The 9,064-nt window shown below is 43.6% G+C and overlaps 1 long non-coding RNA gene across 1 annotated transcript; it reads right to left on the reverse strand.

Moving 5' to 3' along the window:
* Nucleotides 1-813: 813 nt before the first annotated feature.
* On the reverse strand, nt 814-3,528 carry LOC135234936 (uncharacterized). Its single transcript, XR_010324253.1, has 2 exons — nt 1,609-3,528; nt 814-1,191 (listed from the first exon to the last, which is right to left on the reverse strand). It is a non-coding gene; the product is annotated as an uncharacterized LOC135234936 (long non-coding RNA).
* Between the last annotated feature and the right edge of the window lie 5,536 nt (nt 3,529-9,064).

Here is a 9,064-nt window from a genome sequence, read left to right on the forward strand (position 1 = left end):
CCGCCCAAAAACCTACCTTAACGAGCATTAAATTAAATCGCATTATATGCACGAGGGCAAAGAGCCAGAAGAGCAGAGCACCTGATCAGGTGTTTGGGCTCGGGAAGAGCGTGAGAGTGGTTGGGCTGAAAGGACCGTGGGGCAGTCTGAAGAGACGGCTCTCCAGGTCTGTAATTCCATAAATATTTATGCCGCACTCCATCAAAAATATTTGCGTTACAAAAAAAATAAAAATAAAACATACAAACGAGCGAAAACCAGAAATGGCGCAACCATGCAAGAATTTAAGGAGTCTTATTTATGAGCACCACTGGGTACAATTATCAAGGCATAGGAGGCCGTACATCTTGAAAATATGTCAATGATAATACTTCAGAGCACTTCCTGCAATATTTTTTAAACACAGCAGTAAAACAATCTCACAGACATAATTACCGGCTGTCTGGGCTGACACAATGCTGTAATAGAATGGGATAACTAGGACAATATTATTGCATGCATAAATAATTTAACTGCACTGAGAGAGAAGCATTTTCCAGGTAACCTAAAAAAAAAAAAAAAAAGCTGTTCTCATGTCTGTTTTTTTTTAAATTTCAGTTGTGAACATCTAAAATGGCAGCCGAATCTTTAATGTCACTCCTGTCTCCTCTGTCACCGCGCCTTTCATCTCAACTCCAAACGTTTTTCCGACGGCAGCCTGTTCTTGGACAGAAACACAAATTGAAATGGTTTCTCTTCATGTTTTATGGCAGGCGGGACTGATCAAGCCGTTTGGTTCCGTCTCTAAGTGAACTATGATTTGATCAGTTTCAAAAAAAAAAAAAAGAAAAAAGAAAAATGGAGTCAGATTTTTTGATCCGATTTCAAACATTTGCAGTGCGGTTGCATCAGGTCGTTGCTATTAAAGTCCCGTTTCCGTTTGACCTGCGACCATCGGGGTGTGGCGAATGGGGTGTTCAAGATGAGCCTGCGCGTTCCCATTGGCTACTTGCTTCTCATGTCAACGGAGCTAATGGTCAAACGGCGTTTTCCTCTGAGGGATGGCAGTTCCCAGGCAATTCTGACAAAAAGGGTCCCTTGGAGGGAAACAGAGCCGGAATGGTGGACCGCGGAGCCAGAATGGTGGACTGTGGAGGCAGAATGGCGGACCGTGGCGACGCAGCTGGGGGAAATGAGCAGCTAAGCAGGGAACTGGAATGTTAAAACAGGACAGAAATAGGAAGGACACACACAGTCGTAGGATCTGGCCTTTTTTCAGTGAAGGGCTCAAGGATTTATCTGTAATACTTCAGTAAAAACCCAGGCAAATGAATCACAATCAGAGGATATCAGTCTTAGTCAGAGTCTGGAAGCTATTCAGCCCTATTTTCTTTTTTTCCCAGGCTTGGATGGTTATTACAAAAGCTATTATCCAACATCTTTTAAAACTAATCACTGTATCTGAGCGTAATCTGATGTAAGCCAGGAGGAGAAAAACCTTACATCATGTAGCTCTAATGGGAGTTTATGCTGATATATGCAAAAAGGCTGCCTGTGCACATACTGTATTTAAACGTTAGCGTGTGGGCAAAGGTCATCAGTTCATAAATAAATAAAAATAATAATCACATTACGAGAAAACCACTGAAGGCCCCAGAAAGGGGGGAGCTTGAATTATCCTGGGTCCTCCGTTTTCAAATTTGTGAATTTTAGCTTTTATTCAAGCCACACAGTGTGTTCTCTTGAAGTCTGTACAGAGAAATGAAACGTGGATTATTTACAGACACTGTTGAAATGATTTATGTCATCCAAGGACTCTCTGCCGCGGGTGGTGCCACCAACAGCCCAGATTGCTACATGATTTAATTCCAGTTCCAGGGTAACAAACTGTGCTTATATTTGCTTGTTTTTATCCATCCGTACATCGGGACCAGACCTTGTTCAAATATTTTAACTCTTTCAGATACTGGTAAAATGTTTAAATCACTCTAACAGACCCAGGGTTTTTTTTTTTTTTTCCAATAAAAATTAAAACAAAATACTACCAGCCAAAATTTACTATGATGCAGAAGACGAATTCTGTTACGAATGTCGATGAAAATAGATGTTTCCGTAAGGAAAATCTGCAGGGACTTCTCCAGCCACAGTATCAAATCAGAATCTGACGTGCGCATATACTGGATATATATATACGCTTAAGAAATTCAGGCCCCTCTGCTACGGGTGCTGTAGTTAGCAGCGCAATGACATAGCACCAAGTGCAGACCAGTTCCACAGACAGAATCGCGGGTGGTGATCTGTCACAATCCCGTACAAATCTGACAGTCTGGTTCAGTGCGCTGCAAAAGCGCCTGCAATCAGTGATGAATAATCACTCAGAGCAGCGATGTTCCCTGTCAGGTAGGCCTACAGCTGCGAGTCAGGAGGGAACATGGTTATTTAGGGGTCTGGAGACCGTAATGGTGGCGCAGTGATCCAATACTCGGTCGTGCAATTTCATTTACCGGTAAAAAAAAAAGAGGGGGAGAACGTCATTGCCTGAGCGAAGGGTCTATCCGGGGCCTGCTTCGGAGGGTTAACTCAAATCTGCCTTCTTCTGTTCGCCACCAGCGAGAAATCGCTATGGTAATCGCGTTTACTGTCAAAGGCATTTAAATGCAAATGCTGTTGCCGTCGCACGAATCACGCATTCCAAAACGTACGCCCGAATCAAAGGAACGCTCCCCCCCCACCCCCCCACCAAAATTAAACACACACGAGCGTGCATCTGGCAAATCATCCGGGAGCACCGCGTGCAATCAGTACTAGTCTGGAACTGAAGGTGCGGCGTGATTAGGCATTAATTATACAGTTTTCCTCGTTGGAACGTGGAACATTATTCTATTAATTTTTTACTGAAAGAAATACCACGCGGGGGTAAACATCTGAAAAGCCCGTCAAATGGAATTTTATTTTGCGTCGTTACTTATCTTTTTTAGCTGCATTCGGAATTGTCCATTTGGGATTTGCCAGTAGATCGTTCCTGTAAATGTAAAATACTTTGATATCTAAAATGCTATCAAGAAATGTTTTTATTTTTTATTTTATAAGGTTGTATAATAAGACTAGCCACACGGACTATGTTTATAAACAACATAGGAAAAAAGGCGTGAGTAGGTTCAGAGGGGGAGATGTGGAGCTATGGCTGGGACGGTCAAGGCCCGGGGTTCGAGGGCGCCGAGGGCTTCCGCCTCTGGTTCTGTCTCCGAAACGAGCGCCACAGCGGTTGAAGTCTCAGGGAAAGCAGACTCAAACTTGAAGGGTAAGACGCCTTAATACAGCGAAGCTGGCGGTGTCCTAATTGCTTGCAGCCGCCGGAGGATATCTGCGACGGCTGGCTCCGGATGATTGAATAATCACGGCAATCAGCGCGGCGCTGTCCGGGCTGGAGTTGCTCTGGGCCACCGTTGCTGTCTGTGGTGCTGACGGCGCTGTGAAGCGCGAGACGTGACAGGCGCGAGAGAGATTATAGCGGGGCGAAGCATATGTACTACTTATTAATATTAGGGACCATTCAGGTTTTGGGCGTGTGTGTGTGTGTGTGTGTGTGTGTATATATATATATATATATATATATGTGTGTGTGTGTGTGTGTGTGCATACGTGTGTGTATTTATACATTTTTATTTGTTTGTGTATTCATGTACGCAAAGAGAGCAAAGAAGAAAGAGGACGCAATTAGAGAGAAACGTGCTGAGTGGGGGGTAGAAACCAAACCGGACACCTGCACGAGACCCCGCCCTTTCTTACATAAACTCGGGGTTTTACAATATGGAAAGAAAAGAAACAAGTTAAATAAAAAAATAAGAAATATACAAATATAAAAAAGGAAAAAATGCTAACAATTGTTAATTTACTTACCTTTTCACTGTATATTTTCTGGGTAGTATAAATGTAATCTTTAGTGATATTACTATCAGTAATGTGTAGAGAGGTATGCAATTCAGAAAACTCTTGTAGGTCTTGACCCTAAAGGCAGAGAGATCTTCTATGCCTTTCTATCAGTTTTTTTTTCCTGTGGAGATTTTGTTTTGAATGGATTCATTCATTCTTTCTTTGCTCTGAAATGAGTGAAGTCAGTAGATACAGCGAAGGGAGTGATTCCTAGTGTCTCCCTTGCCTACCCTGGCCACACCTAAAGGTCATAGGTTCGATTCCCGAGTAGGACAATGCCGTTGTAACCTTGACCAAAGTACCTAACCTGCATTACTTTAGCATATTTCCGTCTGGATAAATGGATGCAGTGTAAATGTTATGTAGAATGTTGTGTAAGTCGCTCTGGATAAATGCCTCTGGAGCGTCTGCTAAATGCCTGTAATGTAATGTAACATTGCAAAGGCATCCCCCCCTGCTGCAGCTACAATTCGGCTGCTTTCCTTGAGGCGGAGTTCAATGAATCCAGTAACGATAATCAGGCTCCAGACTCGCCAGTCTCTTCAGCTGAGGATATTCTGCTCTTATTGTGGCAAAAATATGACAGAAGGAAACACCCAGCTAAACGCTCGTCAGCATGCAAAAAAATATTAACGAGTGAACACGATCGCAATGAATTGTAATAAACGCTGTAAAATGTTGCGTAGACGCGCGTACAACATGCACACACATTTGGAAACAAAGCGGAGCCTTGCGCTGTGGTGTTTGGCTGGCGGACGGGGCCAAAGAGGGTTTGTACCCCCGCTGTGAGCGGCAGCTGTTCCTCTGGTGTGTTGCGCAGGGACCGGGTCCCGGGACAGGCTGAGACACAGAAATCCTAAACCAGTGGTTCTGAACCCACACTTGGATTCACTTATTAAGCCCCAGTAAAGGAGCACAGCGCCATAAGGGGTTTTCTTTCTTTTTTTGCAATGACAGGAAAATAAAAGGATTTTTATTAGTGCTGCATCCCTACAGGATAAAAAAAGGGATAATGCACTTGTACACGAGAGCCATGGTCCATAGTGTAGTTGATTTAAAAGAACTGGAGTTCACATTTATTGAAAAAAAATCTTATCTTCTCTGTAAAAAAAAAAGAAAAAAAAAAAAAACGGCAAGTGGTAATGTCCTGCTGAAGATTTCCGGGCTTCAAACCTGCAACCCCAGCGGTTGACCAATCGCAGGCCAGCTACAGATATCACACCAGCCGTGATGTAAGCAAGCGCGCATGGCAAACACGCAGCATGGCTCTGAAGTTTTCAATGCACCAGGGACACCACAGCTGGCTTGTAGACCAGGCCGCATCCTAATGTAAATTTGGGAACCACCTTTTTAATTTAAAGGAAATCGTAGGCCGCTGTGTAATGCAATACGCCCCACCTGTGGCTGAACACCATCTCTGATAACATACTGCAAGTAAAGACCTATCCTTCCTCCGGACTCTGTCCTCTCTTTCCACCACTTTCTCATTCCATTTCTCTTTGCTCTTCACCTCTCTCTTCCTTGCATTTTCCGCATCTTTTTCTTTCTCTCGTTCTTTCTCCTCTGCACAGTTAGATGTTCAGAGCCTTTTCAACTCTAACAGGTTTAATCTGAGTACAATAGGGAACAAATGTACTCTGTCAAAGTTTAATGTGCACTGCCAGTGTTAAATGTACACTATCATAGTTAAACATACCCTTTTTAGTGTTAAATATACTTTATCATAATTCCGTATATACTATCAGTACTAAATGTACTCCATAAGAGTTAAAAATACACTACAAGTGTTCAATGTACACCATCAGAGTTAATATGCACTATCAGTGTTGAATGCATTCTATCAGAGGTAAACATACACTTTCAGTGTTTAATGTGCCTGACTGGTGTTAAATGAAGACTATCAGAGTTAAATATACTCTATCAGAGTTCCGTGTACTCTGTGACAGTTGATATGTAACTGATTTTTTATCTGTGTCTGCCTAGTTCTGCTGCTCTCGATTTCCTCCTCTGATTTCTGCCCCCTCCCCTCCTCTCCTTATAACCCCCCCTCCTCCCCCATCACCCCCATTTCTCGGTAGTGACAGATGACAGAGTGGTTGGAGTCCTGGTCACCTGTTTCTCCCTCCCCCTGGGTTCCGCACATGCCCAGAACCACCTCACATCAGTGCCCTTGTCTGGCAAGCCCTGTCCAAAAAGCAAATGGCCGCTCTCGCCAAGGGTTCTGAACACCTTCTGTCTCCCCTTGACTCAGTCTGGACCCGTTTTACACAGTTATCAGTGCTATCCGGCATTACAGCGCCATTTTCAACTCTGACAGAGTGTGCACTACTACTACTACTACTACTACTGCTACTACTAGTACTACTTCTACTGCTGCTACTACTACTACTACTACTACTGCTACTACTAGTACTACTTCTACTGCTGCTACTACTACTACTACTACTACTGCTACTACTAGTACTACTTCTACTACTACTACTACTACTACTACTACTGACTACTACTAGCTATACTTACTGCATTGCTACTACTACTCTATCTACTACTGCTACTACTAGTACTACTTCTACTGCATCTACTCTACTACTACTCTGCTCTACAGTCTTACTTACTACTCACTTGCTCTACTACTCCTTAGCTACTATCTACTGCTGCTACTACTACTATCTACTACTGCTACTACTAATACTACTACTATGCTGCTCTCTATACTGCTATCTACGCTCTACTACTACTGCTACTACTGCACTAACACTGCTGCTGCTACTACTACTACTCATACTGCCTACTGTACACTCTACTGCTGCTACTACTACTATTACTACTACTACTGCTACTACTAGTACTACTTCTACTGCTGCTACTACTACTACTACTACTGCTACTACTAGTACTACTTCTACTGCTGCTACTACTACTATTACTACTACTACTACTATTACTGCTGCTACTACTACTACTACTACTGCTACTACATTACAGGCATTTAGCAGACGCTCTTATCCAGAGCGACTTACACAACTTTTTTACATAGCATTTTACATTGTATCCATTTATACAGCTGGATATATACTGAAGCAATTTCGGTTAAGTACCTTGCTCAAGGGTACAACGGCAGTGTCTTGCCCGGGAGGGAATCGAACCTGGGAATTGAACCTGCGACCTTTTGGTTACAAGTCCAGTTCCTTACCCACTGTGCTACACTCCTACTACTATTATTACTGCTACTACTACTATTACTACTAGTACTAATAATAATAATGGTGGTGATGAATTTTGCATGCTTCAAGTTCATAATATAAATGTGAGGGACAGAAAACTGCATTACTTAATCTACATTTACTACTGGGCCTGGGGGGAAAGACTGGTGTTGAAAACAAGATGTGAAATGCATTCACAGCCAAGCTGTGTAGTTGTAAGTACAAAACAAGGCGTGTTTCTACACAGTGATTACACTGTAGAGTCCATTTAATGTAAAATGCCTCCCCCCTCCTCCCCCTGTGTCCCACCCAAGGGCCACGTTCCCCATCGCAAAGCAGGCCCCAGAGAGAGACACAAGTAACACACTCAGCTCATTCACATACACACACACACACACATGCACACACACACACACAGACCAGTGCACCCACCAAGACGTCCATGCACATGCTGAGATACTCTGGTTCCCCACAGAGACACAGAGACTGAGAAACTACACAGACAGCTGGAACATATGCTGATATAGAAGCACACATACGCGCACACGCTTACACACACACACACACTCACACACTCGCAGACATGCACACACACACACACACACACACACACATATATATAGACAAACACACACATAGACACACACACACACACAAACACACACGCACACACACACACACATACACACATGCGCGCACACACACATACATGCCCACACACACACACCGATAGATACACACACTGCATGCCTCACAGAACAACCACCATTAACAACTCCCCCTTGCCCCCCTCCTCCCCCTCCCCTTAATCCCTTACAACGTGACCCCCGACACACTTCACTCGTTCTGGGTCTGTTCCATTTCATGCCTCTCAGACACCCATCTATTCTGCAGTACACCTCTCTTTCTCTCTCTCTCTCTCTCTCTCTCTCTCCCTCCCTCCATTTCTTTCTTTCTGTTTCTCACCTTCCCTGACTTTCTCATTCTTTCACCACTCAATCTTCTGTCCTCACCTCTGTCTCTCTCCATCTGTCCAGCTTCACCTTCCCCTCTGTCTCACTTTTCCCTCCTCCGACTACAAAACTACAAAATACGAGGCTTCTTGAAAAAACATTCTGGAAAAGTGCAAGCTGTGAATGATTATTTTATTTTATTATTTTTTAATTTTTCCTCACAGGAAAAACACAGTAGATCTAATCTGGACGCCCCTTGGTTTGGGGCTGGTTTTCATGGTTTGGGCTAGGCCCCTTAGTTTGAGTGAAGGCAGATCTTAATGCTACAGCGTACAATGACATTCTATACGATTTTGTGTTTCCCCAACAGTTTGGGGAGGGCCCTTTCCTGTTTCAGAATGACAGCGCACCCAGACACACAGTGAGGTCCATATAGAAATGGTTTTGTCGAGAACACAAGACGAAACCATTTCTATACTCTGTCACAGTACATTTGAGTCCAACTGGGTTGATTTAACACAAGAAGGGTTGATGTTACACTTAACATTTTACTGTGTATTTTTTCAATGCTATGTAGCTGTATCTCTTCTTCCCTCTCCTTCTGTTCATCCTCAATATCATTGTACTCTCTCTCTCTCTTTCTATCACGATTTTCTCTCTCTGTCTCTGCTTCTGAAGATAACTCTGCTGTTATACGCTGGCAAGATGTGATTCCCAGAGAGACAAGCTGGCCTGGGGATTGTGTGTGTGTGTGTGTGTGTGTGTGTGTGCTTGTTTTTCTGAGTGTCCGCTCAGTGTTCCTTGCGCGTATGTGTGGCTATCTTGCCAAATTGTCCTGGTAACACTCACACTAAGTGATACAGGCGCTAAGTGACTGTCTCTTTCTTTCCCTCTCCTGACTTTAACCCTATCTCTCTCTCTCTCTCTCTCTCTCTCTCTCCTCTCTCTCTCTCTCTTCTCTCTCTGCACCCCTCTCTCTCTCTGTCTCTCTCTCTC

Source organism: Anguilla rostrata, chromosome 1, assembly GCF_018555375.3.
Source record: "Anguilla rostrata isolate EN2019 chromosome 1, ASM1855537v3, whole genome shotgun sequence".
Taxonomy (NCBI): domain Eukaryota; kingdom Metazoa; phylum Chordata; class Actinopteri; order Anguilliformes; family Anguillidae; genus Anguilla; species Anguilla rostrata.